General features: G+C 40.4%; 1 protein-coding gene across 11 annotated transcripts in view; it reads left to right on the top strand.

Annotated features, from left to right (window-relative positions):
• Window positions 1-262: 262 nt before the first annotated feature.
• FAM13B (family with sequence similarity 13 member B) overlaps window positions 263-15,079 on the top strand; it is an 86,973-nt gene continuing 72,156 nt past the window's right edge. For all 11 annotated transcript variants that reach the window (XM_060008778.1, XM_060008780.1, XM_060008782.1 and 8 more), the window contains exon 1: window positions 263-541. The gene's annotated coding sequence lies outside the window, so the exon portion shown is untranslated. The remainder of the gene's footprint in view (window positions 542-15,079) is intronic.

Genomic DNA, 15,079 nt, shown 5'->3' on the forward strand with positions numbered 1-15,079 from the left:
CCAGACACCTCCCTCCGGCCCGCGCCCTGCTTCTCACATCCTAACTCAGGGGACCAAATTTGGGGTGGGAGAAGCCCGGCGTCTCTAAAGCCCACGGACTCCAGGGCTGCGGCCGCGGCGCTTTGGGGGAGGCCCGCCCTAGCTACGCGCTCGCCCCGCCCCCGCCCGCGGGCCCGCCCCTCCCCTCCCATGTACGTCACGTCCGGCCCAGCCCCTGCCAGCCCTCCGCCCTCCGCCCTCCGCCCTCCGCTCTCCTCTCGCTCGCCGTTAAGGAGGCTCTGCGCCTCAGCTACAGCCTCCGTCTCCGCTCCAGCCGCATCCTCCGTGTCTCTGCCGCCGCCACCGCCGGGGGCATCCGGGGGTCGCCTAACGGGCTGGCCCTGCGCCACAGTCGTCGCTTCAGCCTCCCGCCAGTGGCGGCCACAAGAAGAAGCTCGCTGGCCGCGGAGCCACTTGGGGCCTCAGTTCTCGCCCTCTTTCAGTTGCCGCGGGTTCTGGAGAAGCGGCCGCGGCCGGGGAACTGGGCATCGAGGTTCCAACGGTAGGTGAACGGGCGGGTACTGCGCATGCGCTGGTCCCTGTAGCCGCGGCCCTCCCCCTTCTGCCTCCCCCCAGCTCCGTGTCCCACCCGCGCCGGCTTCAAGGGCTTTGCACCTCGGGGTGCGGGGGATCCCGGGCAGTGCCGTTGCAAGTGCGGCATTCCATAGAGAGGGCCCCCTTTCTCCTAGAGCAAGAGAAGGTGAAGATGTGCCCCTGGCAGCCAGGGGGTGTGGCAGTCTTCGATTTTTCAGCCGCTGCAGTGCGCGTGAGCGGGTGTGCCTTCTCACCTAGCTCCCCCAAAGTAGAAGGCACAGCTCCCCACCCTTGTTTGCTAGCCTCCCCTGCACCCCGGACCTGCGCCGCCTCCCTGCCCTTTTCCTTAAAGCTGGGCAGTGAAGTTGATGCAGAAAAAAAAAAAGTGTGGTTTAATCTGGGCTCAACTGCGCCCCTTTTTAAGATCACGTGAGATGAGTGGTTGCTGACTTCCTTAGATCGTTCAGAAAATATAGCCAAAATTGGGCTGTTGGTGCACTGGGGACTTGTCTAGAATGCATTCTGCATAGGCCAGGCTAGAGAGGGTACAGCGCTGTTTCAGATGAGGCGCCTGGTTTCCAAGATAAGGTATTAGGAAATTGAATCAGTTGGCACACTTGCCCAGTGGGAAATTGGTAAACTTCAATTAAAAAATCAATTAAAAATCAAACTGACTTTTAGAAAGGCATTTCATTTGGCTCCCCATTATGCCGTCTAATCAATGAAAAAAGTACCTAAGATTGGGCACTTACCTTATTTTCAAGTTGATGATAATCTAAAAATGGCAACTGGAACCACAGTAATGCAGATAGATTATGAACATTAAATAGCTGAGATGCACTTACTTTTAAAAGTGGACATTAAAGGATGGTTTTGAATTATTGACTTTCTGGGTTAATGTGAGGCTGTGTCTTCAACTTTCCTTTTTGTAACCTTGCATGCAATACTTGTTGGCCTGGTTGTCTCTCAGGTACTGCATTTAGTAAGTGCGTACTAGCTGAATGGAATTGAATGAACTGGTTATTATTTGTATATCTATCGGGAGCTCCTTCTTACTTTCTTAATCTCTGCTGCTTTTAAAATTTGGGCAGTATTTTAAATAATTTAATTGTGTTACCAGTTAGGGATCTGGAACACATCTTAAATGCTTGGAAAGATGTAGAAAGGCTTATCAGTGTTACAAAATTCTTCCTTAGGTGAAGTAAATGTTACATTGTGTGTTTTTAACTGTATATGTAGTGTTTTATTTATTAATATGAGTGTATAGAGTTCTGTTATTTTTTCTATCTTTAAAATTTGTATTTATTTAAAAAATTAATAGGCAATTTTTTTTAATTTTTATTTTTTGCCGTTCGCGGGCCTCTCACTGTTGTGGCCTCTTCCGTTGCGGAGCACAGGCTCCGGACGCGCAGGCTCAGCGGCCATGGCTCACGGGCCTAGCCGCTCCGCGGCATGTGGGATCTTCCCGGACCGGGGCACGAACCCGTGTCACACGCATCGGCAGGCGGACTCTCAACCACTGCACTACCAAGGAAGCCCTAGGCAATTTTTAGAGAAGTTTTAGGTTCACAAAAACATCGGGAAGTACAGAGTTGCTACATTATCTCCTCCCCCACTGCATGCAATTTTCCCTCTTTTTTATATCTTGTATTAGTATTAAGTGTGTTTTTATTAGAATGCCATTGTTTTAGGACAGAGAAAATGACTGAAATGGATATATTGTGACTTGTCAGTTTTTCCCCATCAATAAAATGACAGCTACTGTTATTATCATTTCTGAATAACCTCAGTCTGTGCATGGCTCCCCTTTGTTGTACCCTGACTTTAGTATTGGGAAACATAATAGGATAAATTGTAGCTATACTTTGAAAAAAATTGTGATAAATATACATAACGTAAAATTTACCATTTTAACCATTTTTAAGTGTACAGTTCAGTGGCATTGAGTACATTCACCGTGTTGTGCAACCGTTGGCACTGTCCATTTCCAGAACTTTTTCATCATCCCAAACAGAAACTCATAGACAGCAATTCCCCATTCCCTCTTCCTCCTAGCACGTGGTAACCTCTATTCTACTTTCTGTCTCTATAATTTGCCTATTCTAGGTACCTCATATAGGTGGAATCGTATAGCATTTGTCCTTTTGTGTTTGGCATATTTCATTTAGTTCATTTTCAGGGTTCATTCATATTGTAGCGTGTATCAGAATTTCCTTCCTTTTTAAGATTGAATAATGTATTCCATTGTGTGTATATACAACATTTAGTTTATCCGTTCATCTCTTGATGGATATTTGGATGTTTCCACATTTTGGCTTTTGTGAATAATGCTGCTATGAACTTTGGTGTACAGGTATCTGTTTGAGTCCTTGCTTTCGATTCTTTTGGGTACATAACCTAGGAGTGGAATTGCTGGTAATTCTGTGCTTAACTTTTCGAGGAACATCTAAACTGTTTTCCAGGTGTGCTGCATTTTACATTTCCATTAGGTGTGCTGCATTTTACATTTCCATTAGCAATGCACGAGGGTTCCAGTTTCTCTACATCTCCCCAACAATTGTTACTTCTCTTTGTTTGTTGGTTTGTTTGATAATAGGCATCCTAATGGGGGTGAACAGATATCTCATTGTGGTTTTGATTTGCATGTCCCTAAGAGTGATGCTGCACATCTTTCATTTGTGTATCTTCTTTGGAGAAATGTCTGTTTAAGCCCTTTGCTCATTTTTTAAATTGGTTTTTGTTTCTTTGTTGTTGAATTACTTTAAAAAAAAGTTACTTTAAAAAGTTATTTTGTACGTGCATTAAATCTTTTATCTGAAAACCTTATTGGTTCTTAAAATGAATGCAATACTGAAATTTAAAAAATAGAAATTGGGGTAAATTCCCTGGCAGTTCAGTGGTTAGGACTCCGCACTTCCATTACAGGGGGTATGGGTTCGATCCCTGGTTGGGAACTACCCGCATGCCATGCAGTGCGGCTAAAAAAATTAAAATAAATAAACAAATAAATAAATAAATAGAAATTGAAAATTTCTGTTTTACACATAGGTAAACAACAGAGATTTTACATCTGAAAAAGGTTTCCAATTATTTAGTAAGTCACAGTATATTAAGCTCTCAATTAGGTATATATCAATACTGAGAACTTATTTCCATAACCTCAGCATTACAAAGGGGCACGCATTAAATGAAGATCCTATCCTCACTAATGAGTAAGATTAATGCTCCTAAACTTTCCTTTGTTTATAAAGTATTTTGTTAACATGGCTAGGAGCAGAGGAGGGGATTACTGGATGGAGAAAAAGGAAGTGTAGTATGTACACATGAACTTGACCTGAATCAGTGTTCCCCAAGTGGCGCAGAAGGCCAATATGTGAGGAGGTTTACTTTGGGGCCTTATAGAAGAACCAATTTGATTGGACATGGAAATAATGAAGGATTTTTGGAATGGAATGTAATAAAGGCAGGTTTAATGCACCAAATCATACTCACATGAGATATTAATGGTAATGGCATTAAGAGTAACTCATTATCAGATTTATTTATTCATTCACTGGATATTTTTCTCCTTCTAAATGTCAGAGATACATGAAGGAGCAAAACCCAAGCAGTTACTTGGTGATGGTTGCATAATTGTAAATTTACTAGACATTAAATTATACACTTGAAAAGAGTGAATTTTATGATATGTAAATTATACCTTAATAAAGCTGCTTAAAAAAGAAACAAAACCCATTAGTGGACTTTAAGGAACTTATACTCTGTTGGGAGAAAGAAACTTTAAACAAACGCAGAAAGGACTATATAATAAAACTTGTGATGAATGTTTTGGAGCCAAGGAATAACATGTCCTAAGAAAAACTGACAGGGGATATCATTAGGTTGGATGGGTTGGAGAAGGCCCCTCCAAGAATGGGACTTAAGTAAGAGCGGAAGATGAGTAGGAGGAAGTGAGGGGGAGAGTGTTTGAGGCAAATGAACCAGCATGTATAAAAGTCTTAGGTTGAGGAAGATGCAGTGGCTTGACAAGATAATTTAATGAAATTTATTGGATTTCTACTAGAGAAGGAAATACCCTGAATCTTTTCAGACAGGTTTTTACCTAGTTTTAGTGTATATTTTCTTTTTCTTTTGTATATGATGTATAATAATTCTTATATTTTTGGTTTTAAACAGTTTTCAGAGAGATGTCTGTCTGGTTTCTATTGCCCTTTTCTGGAATAGAAAAATAGAAAATAGAAAAACTTGAGTTGTTTACTTATTCTTAAAATAGTATTTTTGCTTTTATGTATCAATTGAAAAGTAAAAGTAAAAATAAAACTGAAAAACACTTGTTGATTGACATAGTAGGTGCTTAATATTTAGGGGGAAGGATGAGAGGAGGTTCTTTTTGGACACCAGTCATAGTGGATTAAAAATTTGGAAAGGTGAAAGAGCTCAAATTTAGGATCAGATAAGGTGAGAGAATTTTTATAGGAAAAGCAGACCATATAGTGGTTCATTATAGAATCACTTTTGAAACTAATGATTTCAAAAGATATATATTTTTTATGTTAAGGAGTATTCTAGTGTTTGAATAATGATTTTTGATTAGCAAGTACAGAATATTTAAGTGTTTTATGAATCACCTTTACGAAGTATCGTTTCATACATTTCAGTGAAATTTCAAACAATATTTTCAGTTTTGGTTGTAGTCATTGCTGCCTGAAAGAGCATCAGCCTAAAGGGCAGCAGACTTAGAGTTCTACTCACTAGTTTAGTGACCTACTCACTAGTTAAGTGACTTTAAACCAGTGTCTTCAGCTCTCTGAGATTTTTTTTGTTTCTTTTCTGAGAAAAAGTGATAATCTGCCATGCTTATCTCACAGGGGATGGTTGTGAGGATTCAGTTGGATAGTGAACTGGAAAGTATACCAGAAGTGATAGCATCATTTCAGATACTGGAGTTCTGCTGTTGTGTAGTGTTCTCAACACAGGAAATAAAGATGAAATCATATTTTTTGCTCTCAAAGTTTATAATCAAGTGGAAAAGACAGATACAAAAAATAAGTATAGTCAGTGCTTTTTTGTTCATTTCCCAGGTTCCTTTTTTTTCCCCCCAGCGCAGTTTTTACACAGTCAGTGCAGAAAGAGAATGTTGTTCTCTCAAGGGACCCATTTGGCTAGAACAAGTTGTGGAATTACCTCCAATGGTAAAAAGAAAAAAGAAAAAAAAAGTGTATTGTAGTTTTGTATTAAAGAACAATAAGAAATGATATGCTAGTCTTCTTAAGACTGTACTCATTAGTAGGCCCTAGGTGAGCACGTTTTCAATGGAGAAACATGAAAGGTGAAAAGTTACCAGAATAGAGGAGTCTTGAAGAGTCAACATTTGTCAAAATTGAGATTATATGCATGCATATAATTGACTGGAATATGTGCTCTCTTTACATATATATGCTTTCTCAGGTATTTTGTGTTGCCCTCTAAATTGTAGAGCTGGTATTTTTGGGGGGGCCAGTCATTGTGTTGGTGCTTAGTGGGAAGAGCTAATTTAACACATAACTCACTTTGACTTAATAGAAGATCATGCTAGAGTAGTGATCAGTGACCTTGGAGTGAATGTGGGGTAAAGGAACCTGTTGGGAGCCAGCTTGCTCCAGCACATTACAGGCTTACCCTTTCATCAGGAGACAGCATTTAAAGTGTCACCTTTTCTCATACTTTCATGAGTAAGATTAAACATCCCTCTACCACTCTTACCTGTTTTTCATGCACTGATATGTGAACCTTCTAAAACTCTACATCTGACCGATAAATATCTCAAAAGGTCATCCTTCATCCTTTGGGGAAGTTTGGAGACTAACTTTAGGTACGTTATGGTTTCCTTGGCTTTTTTAAATTTTTTTGCAGTATGCGGGCCTCTCACTGTTGTGGCCTCTTCCGTTGTGGAGCACAGGCCCCGGACGCGCAGGCTCAGCGGCCATGGCTCATGGGCCTAGCCCCTCCGTGGCATGTGGGATCTTCCCGGACTGGGGCATGAACCCGTGTCCCCTGCGTCGGCAGGTGGACTCTCAACCACCGTGCCACCAGGGAAGCCCTCCTTGGCTATTTGAATCAGAATTGTGGCTGATTTACAAGTAAATGTGAGAGGAGTTCTTTTTGCCTTTGTAATACTGCTTTTTATTGTTCTGGTTTCTTAAGACTTAAGTTACTGTCATTAGAAAGATTTGCAGTTAGATCCAGCAGCACATTCTAGCATCACCATTTACAAATATTGACGTTTAGCTCAGTGACTTGAGGCTCACAGTACATGTAAAACGGGAATAGTGCCTGCCTCATAGCATTCTTGTAGGTATGAGAAATAACTTGTGAAGTACTTACAGGTATTCCATAAATCATAGTTCCTTTCCATAATTTTTAAAAAATTATAGTTGATTTACAATATGATTTGTTTTTAATATTATTTACAATATTATTATTATACATTCCAGATGTACAACATAGTGTTTCAATATTTTTATAGATTATACTCCATTTAAAGTTGTTATAGGGGCTTCCCTGGTGGCGCAGTGGTTAAGAATCTGCCGCCTGCTAATGCAGGGGACGTGGGTTCGAGCTCTGGTCTGGGAAGATCCCACATGCCGCAGAGCAACTAAGCCTGTGCGCCACAACTACTGAGCCTGTGCTCTAGAGCCCGCGAGACACAACTACTGAGCCCATGTGCTGCAACTACTGAAGCCCACACGCCTAGAGACTGTGCTCCGCAACAAGAGAAGCCACTTCAATGAGAAGCCCGTGCACTGCAATGAAGAGTAGCCCCAGCTTGAAGCAACCAGAGAAAGCATGCGTGCAGCAACGAAGACCCAATGCAGCCAAAAATAAATAAATAAATAAATAAAGTTGTTATAAAGTGCTTTCCTTTCTTGATTTGATTATCTTTGGTTATTGCTGGGAGTAGATATGGCAGCCACTTTTGATGTTTTTTGTTTTTTTTAAACATCTTTATTGGAGTATAATTGTTTTACAATGTTGTGTTAGTTTCTGCTGTGTAACAAAGTGAATCCGCTATACATATACATATATCCCCATATCCCCTCCCTCTTGCATCTCCCTCCCACTCCCTATCCCACCCCTCTAGGTGGTCACAAAGCACGGAGCTGATCTCCCTGTGCTATGCGGCTGCTTCCCGTTAGCTAGCTATTTTACATTTGGTAGTGTATATATGTACCATGTATATATAGAAGTGTATTTATTTAGTTTTTAAGGAGGTGTTCTCCTCTTGTTAATCTTCTTAAATTTGAATAGTCAGTATTATTTGCTTCTTATTTATGTCTTTAATCAACATATTTTATTTTATTTATTTATTTTGTTGTGTCGGGTCTTAGTTGCGACAGCTGGGCTCCTTAGTTGCGGCATGCATGTGGGATCTAACCCATGCCGCCTGCATTGGGAGCACAGTGTCTTAACCACTGTGCCACCAGGGAAGTCCCTCAACATATATTTTAAACATTAAATTATGTGTTAGGGATTGTATGAGGCAATACAAAGATGATACAGAGGTGTTACAAAGATGAAATGACAGGGTTCCTACCTACAAGGATCCTCTCTTTTGAAAAAGAGACAGACATATTTTTAGATTCTATGGGATGTTTGCTAAAAAGGTAAGAGATAACTTAGGAGCAAAAGGAAGGAGAACTGTCTGCTTCAGGAAGTCAGGGAAGGTTTGACAGAGGAAGCTGGAGTTGAGACTTGATGGTGGATGGAAGTTTGGTGAACAAGATGGAATTGGACATGGTGTTGAGTTAGGACTCCAAGACAGAAAACAATGTGCACAGCTTGGGAGATGTGGATTGTGAATTTCAAGTAGTTAAGTATTGTTGGAGAGTAGAGTGAGGTGTAGGAGTGGCAGGGAAGAAGATTTTACTGGTAGGTGAAGTACTTGTACACCACGTAAGAGTTTGCAGTTTACTGTGTACGTCAGAGGTTCTTAAAACTTTGTATGTATTGTAATCACCCAAAGAGCTTATTAAACATACAGAGAGCCCAGGCCAGGCTCTCATGGATGCTAGATTGGGGTTGTGGCTGTATATTGAATATCTGTATATTGAACAAAACTTCCCCATCCCCAGATGAAGTTAGGAAACCAGTGCTGTAGGTCACTGGTCTCAAAAGTGAGGTGCTGGCACTTTGAATGGGCAGGATGACCTATTAAAATGTGTGTGTAGGTGGAGGAATAAAATTTATGTTTCTACTTATTTTTTATTTTATTTATTTTTAAAATAAATTTATTTATTTATATATTTTTGGCTGAGTTGGGTCTTTGTTGCTGCACGCGGGCTTTCTCTAGTTCTGGCGAGTGGGGGCTACTCTTCGTTGTGCTGTGCAGGCTTCTCATTGCAGTGACTTCTCTTGTTATGGAGCACGGGCTCAAGGCGTGTGGGCTTCAGTAGTTGTGGCTTACGGGCTCTAGAGCACAGACTCAGTAGTTGTGGCGCATGGGCTTAGTTGCTCCGTGGCATGTGAGATCTTCCCGGACCAGGGCTCGAACCTGTGTCACTTGCATTGGCAGGCGGATTCTTAACCGTTGTGCCACCAGGGAAGCCCTGTTTCTGTTTATTTTTAATGTTCATTTTTTTTTTCTTTTGCCACGCCATGAGGCGTGTGGGATCTTAGTTCTCCAACCAGGGATCCAACCCGTGCCCCTTGCAGTGGAGCCCTAATCACTGGACTGCCAGGGATTTGTTAAAATGTTATTTTTCTGTATGTTTATTATGTGCATAATATACTAGGGTATTCGCTATTCTGCTTTAGATATAACATACATATATGACAGGTATGTGCATAATCTTTTTCCTGTTCAAAAAATTTAGAGCCCAGGGCTCTAGGCATTGGAAAACAGTTGAGGAATTTTGTGCAGGGGAATTCAGGTTAGATTTGATGAGGATATCAGTGAGGAGAATAGATGAAGGGACTTAGTTACAGGGGATTTTATCTCTCTTTGGCTTTATTACTTTTGTTTTGCTTTGAAAGCTTGAAATCATGGGAGTTTATAAAATAATTGACTGTGGCCATGAAACCCTTGCCTGAATACTTTGCATAAAAGAGGGATAAGTGAGCTGTCTCAAGGTGAAATGTTTTGTTTAGTGAGTTGCAATCTGCAAAATATATGTGCTGTATCTAGTACCATGATTTGGGGAGTGTAGTTATACAAAATATACTTGATTCATTGCTCATTGTAGTTTTGTGGAATCACCATGGGGGAGGATTGGTCCCTCAAGAAGTATGTTAAAGTGCGCACAGATGAACAAATCCTCAGGCACAGGGGTAATAATTGTTGCGATAAATACTTTATAATCTTTTTTTTGTTTTTTAAGGCAAAGAAATTCCTCAACTTTTGAGTATTAGAGCTCGCTTTAAAAACTTTCTAGTCCTGGGACCTCCCTGGTGGCGCAGTGGTTAAGAATCCACCTGCCAGTGCAGGGGATACAGGTTCGAGCCCTGGTCTGGGAGGATCCCACATGCCATGGAGCAGTTAAGCCCGTGTGCTGCAACTACTGAGCCTATACTCTAGAGCCCGCGGGCCACAACTGGTGAGCCTGCATGCCACAACTACTGAAGCCTGCATGCCCTAGAGCCTGTGCTCCATAGCAAGAGAAACCACCGCAAGGAGAAGCCCGCGCACTGCAACGAAGAGTGGCCCCCGCTTGCTGCAACTAGAGAGGGCCCGTGCGCAGCAATGAAGACCAAACGCAGCCATAAATACATACACACATACGTACATACATACATACCAACGTAGCCATAAATACATACATACATACATAAATACCAATGCAGCCATAAATACATACATACATACATATATAAATAAATAAGCAAGCAAGCAAACTTTCTAGTCCTGAATTCTCTTTTAGTTATATATACTTTGATAAATTACTTAAGGCCAAAGTCAATATGAATTTATTTATTTTTTAACTTTTAATTTTATGTTGCAGTATAGTTAACACTGTTGTGTTAGTTTCAGGTGTACAGCAAAGTGATTCACTTATACATATACATGTATCTATTCTTTTTCAAATGAATTTAATAGTTGATGTAAATGACTTGGTATTTTCCTGATCATAGTAGCATCTACGGACATTTGACAGATAAGTTTATATGCTGTTGAGATGTTTGTTTAACTTTTCTGTTTGCTTGGTACTGTTAAGGATTCAGACAGATTGATGCCTTGTCAGTTTCTCAGGCCAGGAGGGAACCACAGATTTAGCATACTGGCAAATTTTGTAGTACCATCCTTGTTCAGTCAGAATGAAAGAAGTGCCTTTTCCTTTGTTTGATAAATTGCTTAGAGCTTATTAATGAAAAGATGAATGTATGGAGCAGGGGTACATTATCTCTGTTCCCAAAGTTTACCATCTTTATTGAGACTCAGCTCCCTCTTGGCTTTTCCCTCTTTTTATACTAGTGATAGAGCTTTTTTTGTTTTTGTTTTGTTTTAGCAATTTTTAAAAAAGTATTTATTTATTTGGCTGCGCTGGGTCTTAGTTGCGGCATGCGAACTCTTAGTCGTGGCATGTGAACTCCATTAGTTGCAGCATGTGGGATCTAGTTCTCTGACCGGGGATCAAACCCAGGCCCCCAGCATTGGGAGTGTGGAGTCTTAGCCACTGGACTACCAGGGAAGTCCTGTTTTAGCGATCATTGAAGATGATTGAGGTAGCTCTTTTAAACTTTTCTGTGTGAATTGTATCCCTATTTTGTCAAAAGCATTTTGGGCAAAAGTGACTTTTCTTTTTCCATTCTATTCAGTTTGAAGGTAGAACAATTTTACATGAAAGTGATAATTTATTTTTGCAGGTACCCCTCTTACCACAGGTTGTTTTATTTGTAAAATGATCAAAGTTTACTAGCATAGTGCAGATCTACTCTTTTCTTTTTTTTTTTTTTTTGCTTTACGTGGGCCTCTCATGTTGTGGCCTCTCTCATTGCGGAGCACAGGCTCCGGACGCACAGGCCCAGTGGCCATGGCTCACGGGCCCAGCCGCTCCGCGGCATGTGGGATCCTCCCGGACCGGGGCACAAACCCGTGTCTCCTGCATCGGCAGGCGGACTCTCAACCATTGCGCCACCAGGGAAGCCCCAGATCTACTCTTATTACCATTATACTGTTTTGTAAAATTATTTGCTCTGAGAAGACTTTCAGCTAGTGTTAAAATTTATAAAGTCTTCAGCGTTTTATTCGTTTTTTTTTTTAATTATGCTGTATAGAAATTGTAGTAATTTCTGGATGTGCTAGATAGCATAGAAGGGCCAAACAGGATTGGTTCTTGAAATGTGGTTAAAAAAATATTATATTTTTGGGGACTTCCCTGGTGGTCCAGTGGCTAAGACTCCGCCTCCCAATGCAGGGGGCCCGGGTTTGATCCCGGATCAGGAAACTAGATCTCATGTGCCGCAACTAAAGATCCTGCGTGCTGCAACTAAAGGATCCCGTGTGCAGCAAACAAATCCCGTGTACTGCAACTATAAATAAATAAATAAATAGTTAAAAAAACCACAACAAATACATTTAAAAAAAAAGAAATATTTTATTTTCCTTTTGTGGATGGAAAAGCATATTTTAAAATATATTTTATAATAAAATAGTTTAATATTCAATAGTTAATCTATTAAACTGATGCTATGCCTTTATTTGAGTTTTCTCTTTTTAATTTTTTCCGCTTTATTGAAGTGTAATTTATATATAATCACATTCACCAATTTAAAATGTTTAGTTTAATAAGTTTTGACAAGTGTACTAAGCATGTAACCACCACTACCACAATCATGACATAGAACATTTCCATCACCCCCAAAAGTCCTCAGTGCTTTTAAATTTTCTCATCAGTGAAATGAATATAATGAAAGTATGTACTTCCATAGGATTGTTGTAAGGATTAAATGAATTAGTATATTTAAAGCCCTTAAGGTAGTTCCTGGCTCAGTAATAGCTCAGTTAATGCTATCTACTGTTATCCGTGGTTTTGATGTTGGTGTTATATCCTTTAAAAAAAACTGTCACTACTAATTTTATTAGATACTTAAGACTTTTCTTTTTAAACACATTTTAAAATTTATTTTATTTGTTTGTTTTTGGCTGTGTTGGGTCTTCGTTGCTGCATGTGGGCTTTCTCTAGTTGCAGTGAGTGGGGGCTACTCTTCGTTGCGGTGTGTGGGCTTCTCATTGCTGTGGCTTCTCTTGTTGCGGAGCACGGGCCCTAGAGTTCAAGGGCTTCAGTAGTTATGGTGCCTGGGCTCAGTAGTTGTGGCTCACAGGCTCTAGAGTGCAGGCTCAGTAGTTGTGGCGCACGGGCTTTGTTGCTCCGCGGCACGTTGAATCTTCTGGAATTAGGGCTCGAACCCATGTCCCCTGCATTGGCAGGCAGATTCTTAACCACTGCACCACCAGGAAGTCCTGATACTTAAGACTTAAAGATTCTTTGCTGTTAAGAAAGGTGTGTTTGTTGCTGTCATGTATATCAGCGGTCCCCAACCTTTATGGCACCAGGGACCGGTTTCGTGGAAGACAATTTTTCCATGGTGCGGGGGTGCGTATGGTTCAGGCGGTAATGTGAGCAATGGGGAGCAGTGGGAAGCGGCAGATGAAGCTTCGCTCGCTCGACTGCCACTCACCTCCTGCTGTGTGGCCCGGTTCCTAACCAGGGTTGGGGACCCCTGATATATATGTATATGTAACCATATGTATATGAATGGAGTGTAGAAGTATTTTGAGCCTTCGCAGAACTCAGGTTGATAGCTAGTATACGAAGGTACACTTTCCTGAATGTTCCCATTAGTCAGCTTATTGATAATTGGTATTTAATTGCATTATTTTTTATCACTCTTGTCTCATGGTAAAGTATATGATATAAAATTCAAAATGGTTTCTTATTTGTTGTCAGTACCACCATGCTAGGCAACCGTCACTTGTATTTAAAATGATTTTGCTGTTTTGATTTATAATAACATTATGCTTTCAGAAATCCTTGGTTATTTTGAAAGTCTGCACATTGTATTCTCTTGTGTCAAGCCTTTAATTAACTGCTTTGTTTGCATATTATTGACTGTATCTGTTCAGACATTTCATCAGATCTCTTTGGCATATTTTTCTGTGGTACCTGACCTGCTGCTATATTCTTTTCCATTTTTCTTTTCCATTTTTCTTTTCTTCAAAAATGGGATCTTGTAGTTTAGATGTTGTATTAGTTTTCTAGGACTTCCATGATAAATTACTAAAAATGAAGTGACTCTAGAATAGTAGAAAAATTTCTCTCACAGATCAGGGGGCCAGAAGTCTAAAATCAAGGTGTGGGCAGGGTCATGCTCCCTCTGAAGGGAGAATTCTTCCTTGACTCTTCCATCTTTTGGTGGCTCCTGGCATTTCTTGTCTTTTGACAGCATAACTCAATTTCCGCCTTTGTCTTCACATGGCCTTCTTCCCCTCTGTGTGTCCTGTCTCCTTCTTATAAGCACACTAGTGATTGGATTAAGGACTCCCCTAAATCAAGGTGATTTCATCTTGATATCCTTAACTAATTACACTCGCAAAGATCCTATTTTCAAATAAGGTCACATTTTGATGTTACAGGTGGACATGAGTTTTGGGGAGACACTTCATTCAACCTAGTACACATATAAAGGAAATATTTACATGATTTAAGCTCTGAAAAGGGACAGGAAGCAGTACTAAATCATGTCAGAAACAGCTTTGCATTTTGCAGGAATGTTATTTTGGGCCACTGTAGTCTGAATGCCTTCAGCAGTGTTCTCTGGATAGAGGTCTGAAGTGAATAGTCGTTGGCTGCAAGGGCTCCGACCATAGGCATGCTTTAAAAGTGCTTTTTAGCAAAACAACAACAACAATAACAACAAAACAAACAAAACAAAACAAAAGTACCTTTTAGCAAGCTATGAATGAATGGCCTCCTAAAATATATATAAGACTCTGTGGTCAGTTTGAGTGATAAAATGTGAGAGTCTGTGGTACTTTAAATCGTCAGAATTTACACGGAGTGATAGTATAGTATAGTAATAAAGAGCAAGGACTTTAGGAGTTACACTTCCTGGATTCAGATTCTGCCTCTGACCCTTATTAGCTGGGTGAACTGTGGTTAAATTGTTGAGCCTCTATGCAGTGTCTCATTAAAATAAGTCATAATACCGTATCAATACGTGTAAAGTGCATAGAAATGCCTGGCACATAGTATCAGTAATTGCTCATTTAATGTTCGCTGCTGCTGTTTTCATCATCATGATGATGCCCTTTGTTTTTCCAGTAGTAAGGATGAATTTGTACTGATGAACTCATGGATTCCTACCCAGCATTGCCTTAGGAAAGATGTGCTTTTCAGATTGTTTGCTTAGAGGTTGGGAGTAGTAGAAAACACAGGATGAGATAACTGGTTCTGGTTTCACTAACAAGTACACTAAACCTGAGTAGCCATTTTCGTGATATAGAACTTGCCATTTAAAAAAATATATTTAT

This window comes from Delphinus delphis, chromosome 3 (genome assembly GCF_949987515.2).
Source record: "Delphinus delphis chromosome 3, mDelDel1.2, whole genome shotgun sequence".
Classification (NCBI taxonomy): domain Eukaryota; kingdom Metazoa; phylum Chordata; class Mammalia; order Artiodactyla; family Delphinidae; genus Delphinus; species Delphinus delphis.